Here is a 23,730-nt window from a genome sequence, read left to right as displayed (position 1 = left end):
AAGAGTATTCTCACTATCAGCCAGCTTTCCTCCTCTGCTCGGGGGTGGGAAGGGGAGGACTGTGCTGGGCTCACCACTGTACCCAGATAGTGTGCCCCTGTCCCCAGCCTCTCCTCTCACCTCTGCCCTAATCTACCTGGCCAGTAAAATGAATCATTTCATACAATCAGAGGCTCAGACAGGGCAAGAAACGCACCCAGGCTGTGCCTACCGCACAGCTCAAGAAGGGTCCGGGGGGCTGCCGCCCAGCCTGGTCTCCAGGGCATCGTTGCATCCTCTTCACATGGCCTGTAGTCCTACCCTTCCCACCCGGCTCCTGCTGCCAGGCCTCAACTGGCTCACAGGCCTAAGACCAGGCACTTCTAGGGCCCCAAAAATGTTTTCATTTTAATGTATTTTTACATCAGTAGAGAAAAAGAATATAATCAAAATGACTATATACTAATGAGTCCAGTCTGAATTATATTTGCTTTTATACCTTGAAGTCTTAAAAGGTAATGTGTGCTATTTCAAACGCCTGGGGCCCATGACAGAGGGGGCCCTGGTCTTGATGGGGGCCCTGGGACCTCCCTGGTCATAAGGGGGCCCTCGTCTTGATGCCTGAGATTGGCAGAGCCCCTCACCCCCATGGACGACTCCAGTCTCAAACCTCTTCCCTCACCTCAGATCAGAGCTAGTTAGTTAGACTCTGGTTGCCTGGGCTTCAAAGTCAGGCTGCTCACACCCTGGCAGGAAGCAGTTCCGAGGAGGCCTGGCTGGCTGCTGGGAGGGAGGGGATGGAGGTGAGTGTGTATCAGGATTCAAGGATGCTCTGGGGTGTTGAGAATATGGATGGGTTGTCCCCACCAAGGATTGATTTGCATGAAGGACTGAGGAGTTTCTGGAGGGAAGACGTGACCCTTGCAGGGAAGGAGTTGTGTGCCTTCACTTCTTGAGGCCAACGGGAAGGAGAGGAACTGGGACGTGGGCCTGCAGGTGGCCCAGGAGGCCTGGGGAAGGTTTGACCCTGAGCAGGTCAGTGCGTCTGCTTGTGTCTCAGTCTTCTTATCTGTAAAATGGGGATAGGATGTCCCAAGTTTGGGGGAGAGGCAATCCATCAGGTCTAGAGCCCAGCAAGGTGTGGCAGAGGGGCGTCCCTATGTGGGGGCTGGTATCACACTGCGGGTAGAAAACGCTCGCTCCTTTGCGGCCCTCTCCATCCTCTGGCTCCTCTCCTCCCTTCCATCTGTCCCTGGAGATGGGACACATGTGGAGTAGAATGGCCCTGGCATTCTGGACCATGGCATCGCACCCCCTGGCGCCAGCCCTGCCTGCTCCCCTCCTTGCTTCCCGGCTTCTCACCCTGGGCAGCCTGGCTGAGGGTTGAGGATGCCTTTTTTTCATATTCTTTTCCATTCTGGCTTATCACAGGACATTGAATATAGTTCTCTGTGCTATGCAGTAGGACCTTACTGTTTATCCTTCCTATGTGTAATCTGCTAAACCCAAACTCCCAATCCATCCCTCCCCCACCACCCTAGGCGATCATAAGTCTGTTCTCTCTGTTAGTCTGTTTCTGTTTGGCAGATAAGTATCATATTTTAGATTCCACATATAAATGATATCATGTGGGATTGTCTCTGTCTGGCTTACTTCACTTTGTACGATGATCTCTAGGTCTATCCAGGTGGCTACAAATGGCATCATTTCATTCTTTTCTATGGCTGAGTAATATTCCATTGTGCACATGAGCCGCTTCTTCTTCATCCTTTCATCTGTTGATGGACATTTAGGTTGTTTCAATGTCTTGGCTCTTATAAATAGTGCTGCAGTAAACAGTAGGGTGTGTATACCTCTTCGAGCTAATGTGTTCATTTCTTCCAGATAAACACCCAGGAGAGGAATTGTTGGATCATATGGTAGTTCTATTTTTAGCTATTTAAGCAGTCTCCATACTGTTCTCCACAGTGGCTGCACCAGTTTACATCCCCACTAACAGTGTAAGAAGGTTCCCTTTGCTCCACACCCTCTCCAGCATTTGTTATTTGTAAACTTTTTAATGATGGCCATTCTGACAAGTCACTGTCATTTTGTCTTACATTTCTCTAATAATTAGTAATGCTGAGTATCTTTTCTTGTGTTGAGGCTGCTTTTAACAGAAACTGAGGACCCACCAAGGAATTTCCAGCAGAGGCTTGAAAAGGAATTTCCTTCCCCCCCCAGATCGCTTCTTTATTTCATGGGGAAATTATTGCCTGTTCTTACCCCAGCCCCAGCAGCATGAGGTGCGGCTTGACCCCTGATGTGCTCACAGGCAGGGCAGGGTCTGCTCAGGTGGTCCAGCACAGCACAGCTGGAATCTCCTGCTCTCAGACCAGGGGTGCTGCCCGGTTTGCAGGACAGAGGGTGCAGGGGCTACGTCCGCTCCTGCACTTAGCTTTGGCTTTTGCTTTACTTAGGGATCCTGCTGATGCTGCCCAGCTGGGCCTGGGAGTCGGGGTAGGGGTGAGCAGAAAGCTGAGACTCACATTTGCCTCAGATTATGGAAGAAAACAGCACTGCAGAAAGAACCGGGGGTCCAGGAACCTTTATATTGACCTTGACCCTGGAAGAAGTGGGCCCTTGATGATGAAGAGCTCCAACCTTGGGGTTGGGCAAACCTGGGTTCAAACCCCAGCTCTGTCATTTACTAGCTGAGTGACCTCAGACAAACCCCTTAACTTCTCTGATCCTCAAAATACCTTCCTCATGGACTTCTGATGATGCTTATATGAAAAAGTTTCTGATGGCCAGAAATACAACTTCTACAATCTTGATTGGTGATCAAGATGCATTACCCTCTGGCCCTCCCTTCAGAAGTCCCCCAAGCATCCCATCTCCCAATCCCAGGACAGAAGGCCCAGACCTTAGAGTTAAAACCAAGGATATTGCTTCCCTCTAGTGGCAGAGCTGAGCCACACAGACCATCCCAGCCAAGGTCAGCGTTCCACCTCCTTGGGAAACTTCTGATCAATTGTGTGCGTATCGAAAAGCCATAATTTCTTCCTGGACCAAAAAATACTGTATATCATATCTATGTGAAGAAAATGATGTGGTTTTCCTCTGAAAATCGTTTTAAAATATCTGTAATACATGCATGTTAAATTCTTAAAGCTGATTTTTTTTCTTCCCCAAATGTTTTCATGTGAAATCCGTACTGTTACACCCTCATACTCCCAACATCCTCGACACCTTGGCAGCTTCCTGTCCACCCTTGAGAGCTAATACAGCCCCTTGGATAAATCTCCGCCTCTCACGGAGGCCACGCCCATGAGAGCGGTCAAAAGAGGGAGGGGGCCTGGGGTTTCCGAGCAATCTCCCCTCCGCTGATCTGCCCATGTGGGCCACCCTTCGACAAGTCTGTTTTGGGTCAGGACCAAGTGTTGAAGCTGCCAGCTCCCCACCTCTGTGGCTGCCCTCATAGCTCACACTCCCTCCTCCCAGGGATCCGAAGCCCTACTCATCATTTGGCTGAAGTGTCAAGGATTTCCATCCTGCAGGAAACGAACTTAACGTTTTATACTTCATACGCATAGGAATTTAATCCTCTGTCATCCCCAGTCTGTCATGCATGACAGAGAGATGGCTACTGTCTCCACTGCTCTGTAAAATATGGCCTTCCCTCTAAATCCAGGGGACGGGGAAGGCAGGCTTGCAGGGTGGGCAGAGAGCAGGTCTTGTAGACAAGCTTGTAGACAAGCCTGAGGAGTCGATCCTCACCCTGCAGATGGCAACTTACAGATGGCAACTTACAGATGGCAAGTGTGGCAAAGGGAAAAGATGGCTGGGACGCTGTGCTGGAGGGCATAGGGCCATCACAACTGTCCCCAAATGTCCCTTCCTCTTCACCTCAGTAGCCCAGAGTGATTAAGAGCTCTGAGGCCAGACGCTTCCATGGCTGGGTGACTTTGGGTAAGTGGCTTAACCTCTCTGTGCTGCTGGCTTAACAATGGGGGGATGTTGAAAGCATTAAATGAGTTAATGAACCCAGTAAGCACTCAATACTTGTTAGCATAATTATCAATATTATTACTATCATTCTGTTTAGCACAGGAAACTATATTCAATATTCTGAGATAAACCACAATGAAAAGAAATATGAAAGAGAATAGGAGATGCAGGAGACATGGGTTCAGTCCCCTGAAGGAGAAATCCCATGGACAGAACAGCCGGGTAGGCTGCAGTCCATGGGGTTGCAAAGTCGGTCACAACTGAGTGACTAAACACACACCACACACACACACACACACACACACACAAACACATCTGAATCACTGTTTCTAGCATAAATCAACACAACATTGTAAATCAACTACACTTCAGTAAAATAAGTTAAAAATATATTATTACTATGATTATTAAAGGAAATCTCCCACCATGTCCCATCCCACTGCCTCCCAGCCATCCTCTTCCTCACCTTCCCCCTACCCACCCCCTACCCCCGCCCCCCTTCCCTTCAGCCTTATCTGCAGCCTCTATCCTCTTCCCAGCTCACACCAACCTTTCCAACCACCCCCACCCCCACCACCATGCTGCTTGGCGGTAGCTCCAGGCAAGTCTTTGCTCCTGCTGTTCCATCAATCCAGCTTCTCTGGATCGCACATTCTCTCCTCTCCCTAGACTTGCCCAAGCCCCACCCCCTCCCTTCTGATCCACTTGCTCCCTTTAAGTGTGACCTTGTCATCCCCTGCTCCACACTGCAGGTCAGTTCCTGCTAGCTTGTCCCTTCTCTTCTTGTGGCCGAGACAGAACATAGACCCAGGACCTGCACAGCCCAGGAGCTTGGGAAGTGGCGCTGAAACTAAGACTGTCATGTGAGCTCAGACTCTTGAGCTCAGGTGCAGGTGAAACCCTGGGGGTGTGGAAGTGGGCAGACCTTACTCAGTGTGGAATCTTAGCATAACGTCTCCAAGATCCTGTCCAATTCAAGCAGCCTCATGGCCTGACTTCAAAGCAAGGGGTGTTTGCACGGGCACATGCAGGGGTAGTGAGCCCTTGTTAGATGAATTGCTTTGAAAACACCAGCTTTCTGGTTCAATAAACATGCACTGCACACCCACTGCGTGCCAAATGCTGTTTCAGGGACTGGAGGTGCAGCGGTGAACCAGGGGGACACATGCTCATTCTCTCCCTCCATGCAGAGCGCTGAGCATCTGGGTGGTGGGGGGAGTTCCAGGCCCGGAGATGGCCGCGAGCGAGGGACAAGCTCTGATCCTGTGCCACGCTCTGTCCTCGGTGACTGTAATGCGAAGGGAGGCACACTAGGTGGCGGTATTGTGCTACATTCTGCTTTCAACTCCCTCCTTTTCAGAACCCACCCTTTCAAACCCTCCTAGAACCTCAGGTTTCTCAGACCCCCAAGATTATCTGAGACCATAGACCCCAGATCCCAGATCCCAGGATCCTTCTTTCCCAAAACTCCCCATCCCTAAATTCTGGAACCCCCAGATTCAGCAACTCCCCAGATGCTATTTTCCCAAATCTCAAACAATCCCAGAATCCCAGACCCGAAGACTCTGACCCTCAAACAGCCCAAGCCTCCATATCTTCCAGTTCCCCCCCAAATCCTCAGACCCAGGTTCCCCAGGAGCCCAGACCTTCAGCTTTCCCAGACCCAATCCTCAGACGCTACTAATTTCTCAGACTCTACTAACTTCTCAGACCCTCAGCTCGCCAGACTCTACAGACCCCTACAAACTCTCCCTCATCTGCAGACCCTTCTGGACACCTGAGACCCCAGATTCCTCAGAACCATCAGACTCCCAGACACCCTGGTCTCCTAGACCCACAGACCTCTAGACCTCCACACCCCTATAAACAGCTAAGACCTGAGTCTCCAGCCCTCCACAAACCTACTAGATCCCTGGGGTTCACACCAAGATCCAGGTCTCATGACTGCCCCCCACTTCCCAACAGAGGCTTTCTTTTTTTTAATTTTTATTTTTAAAAATCTTTTTCAAAATGTCTTCTTTTATTGTAGTAAAAGTCACATAATATAAAACACATTATTTTACCATATTTAACTGTACATTTCAGCCACCAGAGACTCTGGGGAAGCTTTGTGCTGAGGCACTGGGTGCTGACAAGCCCCTGAACTGAAAAATGGGGCCTCTCCCTCGCTCAGCCCGGGCCACGGCCGAGAGGGGACCCATCCTACAGGGAAGAGCGAACTGTGCCCTGGAGAAGGGGAGAAACTTGCTCCAGGTCCCCAGGGTGTGAGTAGCTGGCTCCCAGGCCCCCTGTTCCTGGCTCCTGCCCTGCCTGGCAAGGGGGCAGTAAAGCTGGCCATGATTTTTACCATGACCACATGGTCTAATCGCCCGTGTCCTGGCCCAGCCCAGGCTGACCCTTCCGAGGCCCGATGTAGGACCATTCTATCTTCCTGGGACTGAACAATCAAAACACCTCCCAATTTAGCAACATCTGCAAATTTAATTAACAAGCTGTTTATCTTTTGGGCTGAGCGATTAATAAAAATGTCAGGCAGAACAAGGCCCTACACAGCTCCCTGCAGTGCCCCCCAAATGGCCCTCCTCTGCACGAGGGGTCTGGCTATTTATCAGAGGGACAGGGCGGGAAGTGCTGGAAAAGACCAGAGAAGGAGAGACAGAGGGGAAGGAGACAAAGCAGAGGATTACACCAGTCACCCCTCCACGTACCCTGCATTTGTCCGGCAAATGAGCACCGGACCCCTTTGTACCTAGTACTGTGTTGAGGACATAACAGCGCCGGGACAGTCACCCCACCAGAGTTGTGAGCAGCAGGGGGGCAGATGCAGTGTGCAGGCTGACACTGTTCTTTTCTGATATTGAATTTAATCAGACAAACCGCTCAGCCACCAGCGCCAACTGTAAACCCATCCACAGAGACTGAGATGTTAGCTGGTGGCTACACTGCCTTCCAGAACTGGAAGAGGTCCTCCCCAGTTTTTCCCGAGAGCCACGCCCCTCTGTCCCGAGAGCCTCTCCCCTCTGCTCTAGGTGGTGCCTTTCTTCCAGTTCCTGTTGGTTGCGGTTTTGCAGCCACAGTCCTCCCCAAACCTCTTGGGTTCTGTCTTTTCTGGAAACTGCTCCGAGGATGGGAACAGCTTCTGTGCAAGTGCAATTAACACCATCTATGAGCACAGCCAGGACAGTGCTGGACCACCTTGTTCATGCAGCTTATGAGTGATCTCCTAGACCTGCAAGGTGGAGCCAGACTCCAGGAGCCCGGCACATGCCTTTTACAGGTGAAGAAACAGAGGCACCACAGGCTGAAAGTGACTTTCTAGGTTAGAAGCAGAGCCAGGATCAGACGTGACCCCAGACTCTCTCTATGGAGCAAACTGCACCCTGAGCCGCATCATAACATCCCACCAGCCTCCTGACTCCAACCTGGGAATAGTCTTCTAAGCTCTGGGTGAGGAACCCTAGGGTATATGTCCACTTGTACATACATGTGCACACACATATACACTCACATATACACTCATGCAAGGCTAGTGAAAGAGGACCCGCAGCATCCGCCTCCCACCATATCCCAGGATATGAGACTTTCTCATTTTTACTATTTCTTCAGCCCCCCAGCAGCCTCTGTAGAATTTTTCCCAACTCTCTGCCTCTTACTACACCCAGAAAAGAGCCAGGAAAGAGCATCAGAGGAAAATTGCCCTCCCACCACCAAATACACCCACTGGCCGGCCAGATCCTGTGCTCTGGCTGAAGCCTAAGGGAATCCTATCTGCCCCCCACCAGAAACCGGCCTCCCTCTGTACCCTGACGGCAGGACTGTTGCTCTCCCAGCTGTCCTGCCCTTGCCAAGCCTCCTGTTTTCCTTGGCTTCTTCCTCTTCATCTCTTAACCGTGTTAAGTGTGTTAGTAGCTCAGTCGTGTCTGACTGTTCGTGTTCCCATGGACTGTAACCTGCCAGGCTCCTCTGTCCATGGAATTCTCCAGGCAAGAATATTGGAGTGGATAGCCATTCCCTTCTCTAGGGGAATCTTCCCAACCCAAGGATCGAACCAGGGTCTCCAGCATTGCAGGCAGACTCCTTATGGTCTGAGCCAGCCTTTACGGCTCAGTTCAAATACATATTCTCTTTTCTCTCTGTAGGTGAGCTCATCCCATCCAATGGCTTTTCACGTGGTCCTATGTTTATGTCTGCAGCCCGGCATCTCCCGAGCCACAGATGCTTGAGTAGACATTCTGATGGGACTTCTCCTCCCGGATGTGTATATAAGCCCCTTAAGTTTGCTAGGGTCCCCAGACAAGCTCTACTGCCCCCGCTCCTCGTCAGCTTGCTGTCTCCCATATCTTCCGCCGCCTGCCCAGCACCTTGCTGCTTCAGTCACGTTGACACAGGTACAGCTGGACAGTGCTTTGCCTGTGGTCCACATAGGGTATGTGTGTGTGGTGGGGGTTGGCAGAAACTATTCGGCACCAAGCCTGAACCCCTGGAAGTGTGAGGGAGGTGAACATCCACAGAACCACTGTGGCTCGATGAATCTGCCTCCTGCATCCCCAGGCAGTGGGGCTGAGAGACCTCCTGTGATGCCCTTCAGGAGGCTCAGGCTCCAGTGCCAGTGCCCGTGGGGTGGCTGACTTCAGAAGCATTTGGCAGTGGCCCTCCTTCTCCACACCTCCCCCGCCCCAGGCTACCCCCCCCCCCCCCCCCGTATAAGCTCTGGGGAATTCAGCCTAAGACCGCTCAGAGCCCCTTGGAGCTGTCCACCTAGAAGCTGTGTTTAGCCTTCATCCTACAGCTGTTAGCTTTCAAGTGGAAGTCACACTAACTTGGGGTGGCCTCAGCCCTGACTGTCCCCCAGGGCAGGTCTCTTGGGATGGACACATTTTGCTGTAGTGCCCACAGGCCAGGCAGGGCATAGGTCCTTTGGGGTGGGCATCACTGTCTAAGGCTTCTCCCCACAACCACTTTTTCCCTCTGCTTCCATTAATGAGACTCCCTCATAAACTTTTGTACTTTGACTTCTGCTCAGCATCTGCTCCCAGACCATCCAACCTGAGACACAGTCTGATCAGGAGTTGGGAGGAGTGAGATGCACTGGACTGGACAGAGGGGGCCAAAGAGAGACTGGGGCTGGTTGTTGTTGCATTGCACAGCATGCAGGATCTTAGTTCCCCAACCAGGGACTGAACCCAGTCCCTTGTGAGTGAGACTGTGGGGTCCTAACCACTGGACCACCAGGGAATTTCCCCTAGTAGTCTTATTGAGTACCAGTTCAGTTGTGCCCAGGGAAGGTGCAGGCCAGACTTGGAGCAGCTGGGATTCAGCCATGTTGGAGAGACCCGGTGGGTGGGAAGGAGATGAGCAGGGCTGCCCACATAGGGCTGGGCAAAGGGGGCTCTTTCCCTGTACCCATCGAGAGGCAGAGCAGGGCAGTGTCTGGACCATGCCTAGGAGTGCAGACTCGATCTTGACATCTAGAAGAGAAGCAGGTCCTGGGACTTTCCTGATTGACAGGGGTGAAGGTGAACTTGGAGCAGATCTCTGCAGGTGAGACACTGTGTCTTCAGAGAGGTGGATTTTTGCATCCCCTGGATGAATGCACCTCTCTGCTTCTCCAAGACCTGTGTTATAGCAGGTGGTCATTCCTGGGTTAGCAGGATGCCTGTCACTGGGTAGAGGAAGCTGGTGGGCCTCCCCTGAAGTCGACCTAGCTCAGTAGGATTTACTAATGGGCTTCTCTGGTGGCTTAAATGGTGAAGAATCTGCCCGCAGTGCGGGAGACCTGGGATGGATCCCTGGGTCGGGAAGATCCCCTGGAGAAGGGAATGGCTATCCACTCCAGTATCCTTGCCTGGAGAATTCTATGGACAGAGGAGACTGGTGGGCTACAGTTCATGGGGTCACAAAGAGTCAGACACAGCTGAGCAACTAAGACACAAATGCCAGCTATGGGCCAGCAGGCATGGGGAACAGTGAGGAAGAAAACAGCTCCTGCACCACGGAACCCTGGGTCCCGGGGGATGACAAATACAGGGACATAGAGGTCTTCTGCTATGCCAAGGGGGTCTCACAGGTACAGGAGGAGATCTGAGAGTGCTTCCCAGAGGAGGTGATGCTCACCTTGAATCCTGTGGATGAGCAGGAGCTGGAGGAGGCAGCAGGGGCACAGCATGTCATGCCCTTTGGGGTGGAGAGGGTTTGGGGAAACCAGCGAGGTTCGACTTGGTGGTGGGTAGGAGGAGCTGGTGGAGGTTGCCGGAAAGGCTAGAGTCTGGGAAGCATTCCCATGCATCTCAGAGGCTCCCGCCAACAGCTTGCAGGATGCAGAGGGTTTAACTGGGCAGGAAGGCAGACGAAAGATGTTGGGAAACCCATACCCAGGTAGAGACCCAGGGAGAGGGGAGAAAGGGCCTGAGGGGGCTGGGGTGGGGATCTGCAGGAGGGCAGAGCCTTGGGTTTGTCCGCACACATGGGTGTGGGGGAATTTTGTCCTCATTCCTAATAAAAGAAGAAGAGCGGGAGAAAGCACGACCCAGCGCCTCTCAGTTTCAGAATTAGCCACTATCTTTTTTGGTTAAAAATCGATGGCAGGAAGTGGCTGGAGAAGTAAGATTTAGCTTCCAAAGCGGCGGCTCAGGAGGAAGGCACCGGGAGTGCCTCCACAGGCTCATTTGCATTTCAAACAGCCGGTTTGTTTTATCTCCTAATTAGCATACTCACCCTCGACTGAAAACGAGTCCATTAAAGGAGACTCTGCTCCGGGCTCAGCGCCTCCTTTAAATATTTTTAAAGTACATGATTAATACACTTGCCCGGCACTGCCTGGGACTGTGCTGAGGGTCAGGGGGCAGGGAAATGAAAGAACACGGCTGCACTTGGCGCTGACTGGCTGATTAATCACGGCCCCTTTTCTATAAATCACAGCAGATGGCAGGGCGGCTGCAGGCCCTCCTGGGGATGAGGAAGTGCGGGCAGAGCTGAGTGGGGTCCTGGGAGACCCCAGAAGAAAGGCCCTCTGCATTTAGGCAGTTCCCATGTTCAAGGGAACCTGCGATGACTGGGAACACAGGAAGTCTTCTTGTCCTCTTAAACTTTTCAGGATCCAACAACATCAGTTTTAGGAAGAGCTAACTTTGTGTTTTGTTTTGTTTTAATTGGAGGCTAATTACTTTACAATATTGTAGTGGTTTCTGCCATGCATTGACATGAATCAGCCATGGATTTACATGTGTTCCTCATCCTGAACCCCGCTCCCACCTTCCTCCCCATCCCATCTCTCTGGGTCATCCCAGTGGACCAGCCCTGAGTTGGAGAGCGGGGCATAGTGCGTTACCTGTACCAGTGTTGTCCTGAATTCTGTCAACAACCCCATTTTCCAGATGGAATGTGAGGTTCTGCAGAGTCAAGGTCACCCCTGGAGCCAGGCTACCACAGGCATCCTCCTTGGCTAAAATTACCCAAAGTCTGCCCTGTTGAAGTCAACATAGAGAAGTGACTGTCCTGGGCGCTGACTCTGGTGGGCCCCTCCCCTAGCACCCCAGCCTGCAGGGTCAGCCTTCTTTCACGTTCCTACATCCAGCCCAGATGTCCCCCTCTGGGGACCAGTCCAGGCTCCCCATTGTCTTGCCCACTCTTCTCGAGGTGTGCAATACATTATGTTTGACTTGTCCTTCTTCCCAAGGATGAGGGATTCCCTGGAGGCCGGACCAGTGCCCACAGTCCCGCTGTAGACCCAGCACAGGGTCAGGCTCTGGGCTGATGTGATGAATCTGTCTGCAGTCATCTCAGCTAAGATGAAATGCAGTTCCCCGGACTCGCTCCCCTGGGTGGCTCGGGTTAAGCCTGGCCCTGAGAGGCAATGTGAGAGTGGAAGGGGGTGGCAGCCACATCCCTGTGATGCTAGGAAGATGGTGCAGGCCTGAGTGCTGTCCACTGTGGTCCTGGGGCGCTGCTGGTCTGGAGCGGACAGAGATGATGCCAGCGGGGGTGCAGTGGGGAACACAGCTCCCCCAGCGCCTGCCAGACCGCCCTTGAGCCTTCTCGACTCCTGGGCTGGCTGTGTGCTTAGCTCCATGAAGAAGGCTCCAGCGTCTCCATCATCAAAGGTGGATGATGGGGACTCCAGGTGGAGTCCAGGTGGGGACAGATGAGCTGGAGGCCCGGTCCTTCCTCTCGGGCTCCAGCTCAGTCTGTCGGACTCTGCGTTCCTGCTGCTCCCCTCCACGTTCACAGCCACCTTCCCTCCCCTGTGCCTGTCCTGCTAGTTTCCGGCCCATCAGCCACGGCCTCCCACTGGATGACCACCCTGCTGTCATGCTCTGGTGTGAAGATCTGGGAGAGGAGGCAAAGGGCGAGGTGCTGGGGTGAAGGAGCTTGGTGCTGGTGGAAGGAGGCACAGCTGGCTGAACCGGAAGGAGGGGGCCAGTGAAGAGAGGCAGGCAGGACCAGATTTTGCTGAGCCCCGTGACCATGGCAAGGATATAAGAGGCACACTTTAAAGAGATCCCTCCAGGGAATACCCTGGCGGGCCAGTGGTTAGGACTCCACACTTTCACTGCTGAGGGTCCAGGTTCAACCTCTGTTCAGGGGACTTAGCACCAGCCATGAGGCACGGCCAAAAATAATAATACTAATTTAAAAAAATTTTTTAAGTTAGGAGCTCCCCTTGATTCCACAGTGTGGACAGTGGTCTCGATGAGGATGGGAGAGGATGGTCCAGGAAGGTCACTATAGCCTCTGCTCCTGCTGAGGAAGTGGCTGGGGCTGGGGTGAGGCACTCACGAGTGGCAGACAAGGGTACACCTTCAGGTAACAGAGAGAGGTCTCGTGAGTGGTGCTGATTCGGGGAAGGAGGGACAGGCCAGGGAGACCTCCTTGTATGTCTTGATGTCTGGGTGGGTGACGATCCCATAGATGGAGATGGAATCTGGGGGCAGAAGACACAGGGGGCATGGTGACAGTCACCTGAGGTTCCAGATGCCTGTCTCACACCCGGATGCAGAAAGGGTTGAATGGAGAGGGTCGCCTGCAGGGTGGACGGGATTTAAAGCCCCCAGGAAATGTGAGAGGGACAGGAGAGGACAGAGGGAGGCTGAGCTGGGGCCCTGATTATTGAAAGGTCAGGAACCAGTGAAGAAGACCTAAACAGAGGGGCCATCGAGGCAGGAGAAGCAGAAGACGAGTGAGCCTTGTGTAGAGGTTTGCTCTTTGTCTAATGGCAAATCATCTGATAGCATAAGAGTCGAGAGCAATTGCTGAAAGTCTGTGACCTGGCAGATTCCCACCATCCCCTCAATCGAGAGAGTGGCTCCCTGGGCCCAGACTGTCTGCACAACAATGTGTTTTATGCTAAATTTTTGCTCCCCCTTTGCGGGGGGTCTGACGTTTGGATTTGTGTCTGGCAGAGATACCTACGTTCAGTTCAGTTCAGTTGCTCAGTCGTGTCTGACGCTTTGCAACCCCGTGAACCACAGCATGCCAGGCCTCCCTGTCCATCACCAACTCCCAAGTCCACCCAAACCCATGTCCATCGAGCTGGTGATGCCATCCAGCTATCTCATCCTCTGTCGTCCCCTTCTCCTCCTGCCCTCAATCCTCCCAGCATCAGGGTCTTTTCCAATGAATCAGCTCTTCGCATCAGGTGGCCAAAGTATTGGAGTTTCAGCTTCAACATCAGTCCTTCCAATGAACACCCAGGACTGATCTCCTTTAGGATGGACTGGTTGGATCTCCTTGCAATCCAAGGGTCTCTCAAGAATCTTCTCCAACACCTAGTTCAAAAGCATCAATTCTTCAGCGCTCAGCCTTCTTCACAGTCCAACTCTCACATCCATACATGACCACAGGAAAAACTATAGCCTTGACTAGACGGACCTTAGTCAGCAAAGTAATGTCTCTGCTTTTTAATATGCTGTCTAGGTTGGTCATAACTTTCCTTCCAAGGAGTAAGTGTCTTAATTTCATGCCTGCAATCACCATCTGCAGTGATTTTGAAGCCCAGAAAAATAAAGTCAGCCACTGTTTCCACTGTTTCCCCATCTATTTCCCATGAAGTGATGGGACTGGATGCCATGATCTTAGTTTTCTGAATGTTGAGCTTTAAGCCAACTTTTTCACTCTCCACTTTCACTTTCATCAAGAGGCTGTTTAGTTCCTCTTCACTTTCTGCCATAAGGGTGGTGTCATCTGCATATCTGAGGTTATAGATATTTCTCCCGGCAATCTTGATTCCAGTTTGTGCTTCTTCCAGCCCAGCGTTTCTCATGACGTACACTGCATATAAGTTAAATAAATAGGGTGATAATACACAGCCTTGACGTGCTCCTTTTCCTATTTGAAACCAGTCTGTTGTTCCATGTCCAGTTCTAACTGTTGCTTCCTGACCTGCATACAGATTTCTCCGTACCCAACTCCAATAAATCCCTCCACACTGAGTCCCTAAGGAGCTTTCCTGTGGACAGTATTTCACAAGTGATGTCACGTTAGGGGGAATTCAGTGTGTCCTGTGTGATTCCACCCAGAAGCTCCAGGAAGCTTGAACCTGGTTTCCTATGGACTTCACCCCAGACATCTTTACTCCATGCCGATTTGGTCTGTTTCCTTTTTCTTTAAAACAAACAAACAAACAAATAAAAACAAAAAAGTACAAAAATCTTAGCCATGGGTAAAACTCTATGCTGATCCTCCTAGTGAATTCTCTACTTGAGCATGGTCTTGGGAACCCCAACAAATATAGATTAAGTAAACTGTACTATTTTTAAGTAAATGTACCTCCTCTTTAAGGAAGCCCCCTGTGAATCCTCCATTCTCTCTGACTTGGCCCTGGGGTTCTGTTTTGCCCTTGACCATTGGTGTCAAATTCCAGAACTTCTGAAGTTCTGTGTCCAGGTCACCAGTGCCTTTAACCTTCCCCAGTTGAATGACTCTGGCAGGGCCAGGGGCCTCGTCAGAGGATGGAGCCTCTCGGGCTAGGGTCCTCTGTGACCTGGGACCAGTCACTTTTCCTACCAGGCCTCATTTTTCTCTCATCTGTGAGGTGCAGAAGATGCAAGAACAGCGGGAAATAGGTGGGGGGCTTTGGGATGACGGTCTGAGTGAAGTGAGGAAACCCAGGTGGAAATAGGTTGGGGGCTTTGGGATGATGGTCTGAGTGAAGTGGGGAAGCCCTGTGGCTCCCATACTGGTGGATATGCGATGCTCCCGCCAGGAGCTGCTGGGCTCCCTGTCTCCCTTTCTCCTCCATTCCCAGGTGGGGCTTGAGCCTGGCTCCGGACTGGCACTGGTCAGCAAAACGGTCCTAACCAGAGTCAGGCCACCTGCAGGCCAGCAGTGGTCATGGCCCTTCCTTGAGAGATGCTCTTTTCATGGACCACTTCATGAGACCCCAACCCACTCAGCTCTGAGGGACCTGGCCTCAAAGCTCAGGGGGAGGAGGGGTTCTGTCTCCCTGGGAATTCAGCCTTTTCTCCAAGAGTGGCAGCAATTTGCAGAGAAGGAGGTGAGAATGCCTGGAGAGCACAGCAGAGGCTGCTCGGAGGAAGTGGGGGCTAGTTGGCCAAGTAAGAGCAGGGTGGGGTTTTGGGGAGAGATTTCAGGAGACTGGTGCCCTAGAGCGAGGAGGGCAGACACAGCAGGAGCTGGCAGAGAAGAGAAGGAGCCTGCCAGGTATGCAGAGGTTTGAAGCCAGAGTTCACATTACACTTGATATGATAGAAGTAGGGAGTCATGGTAGCTTCTTGAGCAAGGGAATGGCTGCAGGGAAGGGGTCTGGGTTGGGATGGGCTGAGGAAGAGAGAGATGCAGGAGAGTTGTTGCTATAAGTCTCTGCTCAAATCCATGATGGGTCCTTAACCTGCTGGACTCCCTGGTTCCGGCTCATTGACTAAATTAACCTTAGAAGCCACCATCAAAAACCACATTTTCCAATGATGTGAGAAAATGCCCACAGTGGGGGGTGGAGGGGAACACTGAGAAGGCTGGAGCGTGTACATTACAATATTGATTTTGTAGGGAAAGTCTGTGTTTGTAGGGATCCCACTGCTCAGCTTGCTTTAGGATAGGGTCTTATATATGGCGAGAGTTTTCTTTTTCTCTTTCTTTGCCAAATAGTCTCCTTCTCTTCCCAGGAAGGTTTCTACCCTCACAGTAAAGAAGAGCTCAATTCTGTTTACAAGGGACTTAGCCTCTGGATTTTGTGATCTTCCAAGTCCATGAGGGAAGGGTGAGGTGGTGGGGGGACGGGACGTGCGTGGGTCAGGAGATGTGAGGGTTGGGAAGAGCTTCCTCTAAACAAGGGGGAGATTCTCCAGGCTGGGCAGGGTAGGGGAGGTGAGGGGACCCAGAGCTCGAGGGAGGGCCCCAGATATCAGTGGTCATAGAGAGCCATTTTCCAGTCTCCCCAGGATCTCTAAATACCAGTGCATTAAACACGCAGCCCTAGCCCCCATCTCTCTCCAGGGTTACTCATGTGGACAGACTCAGTGGCAGGTGACCCAAGGCCCCTCCACAGCCCTCCCCACTCCCACACACCCTGGCATCATGTGAGACCTAGGACAGGGCACTGGCTAGGACTGCAGGGAGGCTTAGAACCTCACGAAGAAGATTTACAACACGGCGTGCGACAGGCTGTTTCCTGCAGACTCACACTGGGGACCTCAGGGGGGTGAGATGGTTGGATGGCATTACCAACTCAAAGGCTGTGAATTTGAACAAAGTCTGTTCAAAGTCAGGGTCCCAAAGAGTTGGGCACAACTGAGCGACTGAACAGCAACACAGACCTCTGGTGGCCTCCGAGGTCTGCACCAAACACACTGAGAAAAGAAAGAAAAGAGTCTGGCAGGAATAGACCAGCTCTTAGCAGTCACTCTCCCTGCAGGTGGGCTTTGGGGGAATTTTCTTTCTTCTTAGGAGTGAGCGCTGTTTTTTCTAATTTTCTATAATGAGCGCTGGTGAATTTTAGATTTGGAAGAAAAAATAATCAGGAAAACTAGGGAGCCAGGCTAAGAGGACAATAAGGGGACAAGGACGGCATAGTGTCACTGGGAAGACAAGGTCTGAGGTGGGGGAGGGGGGTTCTGCGATGGCCCCAAGGCAGGGAGACCCCAGGCACCTGTGGCATTTGCACGCCCCTCGCCCCTCCCTGACCAGCTGCTGCCCCTCCCCTTGCCATCACTCACTCCTGGAGGCCAGAGAGTGCCCCCATCTTGATTCCCATTAGGACTGCCTCACTACTGGCCAGCTGTGGTGGGGCGGGGGTAGGGGACTGAAGACCACGAATGGCCACCAGTCCACCCCAGATCCCACCATTCGAAGGCTGTTCAGAGACCAGGGTTCCTGTCAAGACGATAAGGACATCCCACACGTTCCTGACTCCTCTTCTCCACCTCTTCCCCACCCTTTTGGGTCTCCTGACACTATAAGGGTACCTACATCCTCCCTGTAGCCCAATTATATGATTCATCCCAATCTTGCTCTTTTTCAATCCTGATAATCAACAAACCTTCAAGCCGTAGGAATCTGACCTCCAACTGTCTCACCCTCCCCAGTATCTCCCTCCTTATTCATCCTCCACATATTCCTATTTCCCCATCCCCCCATTTCCCCATCTTCCTTGTGTCCATTGCAGCGGCTGCCTTACTAATCGCCCTCTGTCCACCTCCTTCAACGTCATACCATGGGAGCGGAAAACTGAGGACTATGCTTCTCTATTCAAAATGACTTTGATGACATTTTCCTCCCTCCCACCAATGTGGGTGGAGCAAAACCTGCACGGCTGGGAGGACAGAGCCTCGCTCCCACTGGCTGGACAGGGCACTTCTGAGCCAGCATCCCTGCACACACCGGCCCTCAGCTCCCTCTTCAGCCAAGTTTCTGACTTTCTCCCTCCTTCCTGTGTGGTTTTCCAACCACCTCTGCCCCAGAAGGGCAAAGGAGAAGAGAAAAACACACACCTGCGCCCTGCTGGCTGAGGGAAGGAGTCAGAAGTGTGACGCTGCTCGCGTGTTTCACAGTCTGTCTACAATAGTGTTAACGTTTGCACCTTACTTGAACAGGAGCACAGATGTAGAGAGCAAACATACGCACATCAAAGAGGAGAGGAGGCTGGATGATTAGGAGGTCGGGCTTGGCACGTATACACTATTGACACTATGTAAAAAATGGATAAATAATGAGAACTGACTGCTCTGTGGTGCCCTAAATGGGAAGGAAATCCAAGGAAGAGTAGATACATGGACACATATGGCTGACTCACGTTGCTGTACTGTAGAAATTAACACGACATTGTCAAGCAACTATACGCCAATAGAAATTTAAAATTTCGCACCTTTATAACCTGTCTTTGTTTTGGTACCAAAAGGATGGTTTAATGCCCCCATCCTTGTGTGGAACAGATGTTTGAGAAACTGTGGGCTGTCTCTGTGTGGCATCTTTTTGTACCTGACTGTGGGGATATCTCTGCAGAAGGCCACTCCAAGTTTCACCCTCATTCCAACTCAGTTCAGGAGAGCAGGTTTGAGAAACACCCTTTGCCTTCCTGGGGCAAGCAGGCTTGCACCAAGGCCGAGAATCACTGTCTTCAGTTGCCTTTTTAGGACCTTGCCCTTCCTGGTCGGTGATAAATCACAGAAATTCCAGAGGTCACATCTGGGGGATATAAGTGCACTGGCTCCTGGTGATGAAGACTCTGACACCACTTGGCCTGTTTCAGGACCTTTCTCCATGGTGCTCATTTGGGTCTCTACGAGTCTGCCCGACCCCAGTCTTCTTTTGCTCTGAATTTCTGCCTCTGTCCCCTATGTCTTGCCCTTGGACAGCTGGCTGGGTCAGAGCAAGAGCACTCACAGTTCAGGTCAACTCTCCCTAACAAACGTCTTGAAAGTTTGGTACCTGCATGAAGTGTCATGGATGCTGGAGGTATGAAGGTGATTACAAGACAGTCCTTGCTCTCTGGGGTCTCACAAGAAGCTAGAGAGACTGGCATGTGACAAGTAAATGACATTAGAGTATGCCAAGAGTCACCCTACAAGTAGGTACCCAGACAGAACAGAGGGGATGGATGTTAATGTCTGTGTATATCAGGGAGGTCTTCCTGGAGGTGAAGGTAGCATAGGTTTTCAAGTCAAGGTCGTGGTCTTCTTCCAAAGCTGCTTAAGTCACATTCGGGATGATAGTTTCTTCTCTCTGGATGGGCTGGACTGGGCTAGGTGATGGCCACTTTGGCTCAGCTCCATGGAGAAAACAGAAAGTACTGGCAAGGTTCAAAATGGGGCTGGGCTCCACCATGGTTCCCACCCGCATTCCACCTGGAATATCCAGGGAGGCTCCCAGAGGCCAGGGCCACCTTCGTCATTGTGAAGGTATTAATTCCACCCAGCCTGCCCACCTCACGGCTCTGATAATCATAATAAATTGTAGCAGAGCCCGAGCCCAGAGGCGGCCAGGACACCTGCATAAGAGCCTCAACGAGCAGCAACCTGCTGCCAAAAATGCAAGTGTGGCTGAAACCCCGCTGCACCAACCAGCGGTGCCCAGGGTTGTTTCCGGTCTTTCCCCGAGCCAACCTCATTAGTCTCACCCAAATGCATCTCCCTAATGAAGCTCCAGTGGAGGCAGGGGCATGCATCCTTATGGTCTGGGCAGCCGGGGTTCCTAATAAAAAGTAATAATAATAATTAAGAACCACCTATTCAGCGCCTTCCCCATGCCCCTCATCGCTGCAAACCATCCAACCTGGCTCGGCGCCAGGAGCGCCCGCCCTGCAGCACCACCGCCCTGGCACACGGCTCCGACCCCCACTAACCAGCATCTGCTAGTGGTTCCTGGGAGTTCAAGGGCTTGGGGAGGCAGCTTGGAGGCCATGAGAAACCAGACACTGCTGCCACCTCTGCTTGGAAAGCAAGAAGCAGCCCTGCTCTGTCTTTGGTCTGTGTCCCTCCTTTCGGGGAGTCCTTCCTCGCTGCCTGCCATTCACCCCCCAAGCTCTCCTGGCCAGTCGCTCCACTCTTGCACCCTCCTCGGAGTGCCTTTCCCAACGTCACTGCCCCCGCCACTTCCCAAGCCCCTTCCTTGGGCTCCCTGTAACAGCCTCTCAGATGCAGTTCTCACGTCTGTTTCATTTGTCTCTCTGAGGTCAAGGGCTCAGTTCTGGGCATCAAGTCAGCTTTTTTTTAGGATTTGTTGAATGAATCTACGATGGGTAGAGGATGGTTCGAGGAGGAATTTCAGAAATGGTAGAATATGAACATCTTATATTTTTACTTAAGCTAAAAGTTCACAGGATCTAAACTCCCTCCCAGAATAAGGATGGTCAGTGGTGCCCCCTCTTCTTGAAGACATCAGCCGCATTTTCCTCTACCTGCAACAGAGACATGGCTGAGGGCTTAGCACCATCGAGACGGTGTCCACAGCCCCAGGGTCACTGTGGTGGACCAGTCTTCCAGGCCTGAATGGGGTCAGAGCAGCTGGGTTTTCTGTAGAATATCTGTGTCTACAGGTCTTTGACAGTGATCTGCAGGCTTGTCTGAGAACAGGGGCCCAGGGGGACATGGATGAGGGCTCCCCTTCCCTCAGGATGCCTCAGTTGAAAAGGGGAAGGATTTGATTGTCCCTTTCCCCACCCAAGAGCAGAGTGGTGGCAAAGAATCTGGTGAGGATCTGTTCTCTGAGCAGCCAGAAAGCAAGATGGTGATGTCTTCCAAATTCTGGCAGGAAGGGGGGTCCTAGGGGCCAGGGGCCAGGCTAGCCCCAGGTAAGCAGAGTGCCCCTCCTGCTCTATGGAACACCAGGATCCCGCCCGTGCTTTCCTCCACGGGGCCCCACATGCAGTAGTGGATGCCTCGGATGTTTGCTCTTTCTGTCTCATCGCATTCCGAGGGCCTGGGGAAGCCCACGCGGATGGGCACACCCACGTGCATACACGCAAATGCAGCAAGAACTGGGCAACTATAAGCATTTAAAGCACTCAGTATTATTCTGTGGCAAGGCACTGCTCATCCACACCACCACCCATCTCCAGAAGACAAGAACATTTCCTTGGTTCAGTGGCTCAGCAGGTATTTTTGGAACATCTTGCCCCAAGCAAACTGCTCACTGCCTGACCCTTGGTGAGTCCTTCATGGTGGCGAGAGATAGACCTTAAGAAAAAAAAAACAAACATGCAAATCAAAGTATAATCACAAACCAGCACAGGCATAATAAAAGAAAGCAGTGGGTCATAGAAAAGATTTCAATAGGGGCCTTCCCTTGTCTGGGCCTGGGAAGTTGTCCTTGAAGTGACTTTTGAAGGAGGGCAGGCTTAGGCTGTGTGGTGTAACCCGCGTGGGTCAGGGAGGAGGGGTGGACAGTGGGAGCAGAAGGTGAGGTTCCGGGAAGAAGCAGCTGTTTGGGTCAAGGCCTCGGGAAAGATGGAAACTAATAACATGGAACAGGTCTGAGTGAAGGAAAGCGTGGTGAGAGCGGAGCCCAAGGAGGCAGCAGGGGTGGCCATGGTTACCATAGTTACGAGGAAAGCACGTCAGGTTTGCTGGCTGCAGGGTAGAGGACCACAGGAAGGACCAAGAGCAGGCACAGAGGACACTCTTTACTTCCGTCCTGCTGAGAGTTGAGGTCGGCTGGTAAAGCAGCTTGGCAGCAGGGGATAGGGGGTGGGGGCCAGGGAGGTTCAAGAACAGGCCAAGTCAGGGATGCCCCTGACTCTGACTTCTACAGAGCGGCCGATGGGGAAGCCTGGATGGCGCAGGCTTGAGGAAGAGTCTGACCCAGTGTCCTCCAGTGGCGGTGCCCAGAGAGTCACCAGGGTTGAAGCTGGGGGCTGGAGGAGGCTGAAGGAGGGTGAGAGAATTTGGAAGACATCGCCATCTTCTTTTCTGGCTGCTTAGAGAGCGGGTCCAGGGTCCAGGGCTCTGCCGCCTGGCTGGACTTGCCCGCCTTTCTCCTTTCTCTTGAGTGAGCACCATCTCCTTTCTCTTGAGTACCATCCACGCCTTCCACCGATGCCAGGATGGAGAGAGACATATCCCAAACCAGCTCTAAAAACAAGCCATCCTGGTCTTGAAACACTTAAAAAAGATGAGCCTTTTTAAGCTAAAATATGAGGGATAATCAAAATGAGGAACAACCTGAGCACAAACATTAAATGAGAACTAGCCCCAAATTCTTAATGGGAGGGGGTCAGTAACCCCCATGAATCTGGTGTCACTGGGCTCCCCTGGCTAGCCGTGGGCTCCAGTGGAGGCTGATCTAAGCCAGGACAGGGCCTCCTAGAGGTTCTGGGTTACCCTGTATGGAATCTCCAAGTGTGGTCTGGGAATCAGCAGCCCCTGGGAGCTGGTTACAAATGGTAACCCTGGGCCCCACCCAGAACTCCTGAATCTGCAGAACTATGCAGCTGGGACCCAGCAGTCTATATGTATGCGTATGTACTGATGTGAAAGTCACATATCATAAAGTGAAGGGGCTTTTCTATTTATTTAATCATTTAATTTTGGCTGTGCTGGGTCTTTTTGGCTGCGTGAGCTTTTCTCTAGTGGGGGCTGCTCTCCAGCTGCGGTGTGCTGGCTTCTCACTGCAGGAACTTCCTTCCCGTTGCAGAGCACAGGCTCCAGGGCGAGCAGGCTCCTTAGCTGGGGCCCACAGGCGTTAGAGCACAGGCTCTACAGCTGAGGCACACAGGCTTAGTCGCTCCGAGGCACATGGGACCTCCCCAGACCAGGGATCGAACCCGTGTCTCCTGCATTGGCAGGCAGATTCTTTACCACTGAGCCACCAGGGAAGCCCCCAAAATGACGTTTGAAAGTGTGCAATTCAGTGACATTTAGTGACCTCCCAATGCTTTTGCAACCAGCACCCTTCTCTAGGTCCAAAACAGTTTCATCACCCCTCAAGGAAAGCAATGCCTATGAAGCAATCACCCCCCATTCAGCCCCTGGAAACCCCCTATCAATCTATTTTCTGTCTCTATGGATTTATCTATTCTGGATATTTCATAGAAATGGAATCACAAGATGTGTGGCCTTTCGTGTTTGGTCTTCACTTAGCATTACATTTTTGGGATTCATCCACGTTGTATCAGTACTACATTCCTTTGTAAGGGTGAATAATATGCCTTTGTGTGGTTCAGTTCAGTTCAGTTCATTTCAGTTGCTCAGTCGTGTCCGACTCTTTGCGACCCCATGAATCGCAGCACGCCAGGCCTCCCTGTCCATCACCAACTCCCGGAGTTCACTCAGACTCATTTCCATCGAGTCAGTGATGCCATCCAGCCATCTCATCCTCGGTCGTCCCCTTCTCCTCCTGCCCCCAATCCCTCCCAACATTAAAGTCTTCTCCAATAAGTCAACTCTTCGCATGAGGTGGCCAAAGTACTGGAGTTTCAGCTTTAGCATCATTCCTTCCAAAGCAATCCCAGGGTTGATCTCCTTCAGAATGGACTGGTTGGATCTCCTTGCAGTCCAAGGGACTCTCAAGAGTCTTCTCCAACACCACAGTTCAAAAGCATCAATTCTTCAGTGCTCAGCCTTCTTCACAGTCCAACTCTCACATCCATACATGACCACAGGAAAAACCAGAGCCTTGACGGACCTGAGTCGGCAAAGTAATGTCTCTGCTTTTGAATATGCTATCTAGGTTGGTCATAACTTTTCTTCCAAGGAGTAAGCGTCTTTTAATTTCATGGCTGCAACCACCATCTGCAGTGATTTTGGAGCCCCCAAAAATAAAGTCTGACCCTGTTTCCACTGTTTCCCCATCTATTTCCCATGGAGTGATGGG

The 23,730-nt window shown here is 51.9% G+C and overlaps 1 pseudogene; it reads right to left on the bottom strand.

Annotated features, from left to right (window-relative positions):
• Positions 1-23,730, bottom strand: part of LOC138432436 (uncharacterized) — a 146,087-nt pseudogene that overhangs the window by 73,750 nt on the left and 48,607 nt on the right.

Source organism: Ovis canadensis, chromosome 2, assembly GCF_042477335.2.
Source record: "Ovis canadensis isolate MfBH-ARS-UI-01 breed Bighorn chromosome 2, ARS-UI_OviCan_v2, whole genome shotgun sequence".
Taxonomy (NCBI): Eukaryota; Metazoa; Chordata; class Mammalia; order Artiodactyla; family Bovidae; genus Ovis; species Ovis canadensis.
Note: the sequence above shows the minus strand (reverse complement) of the source record. Positions and strands in the feature narration are given on the sequence as shown.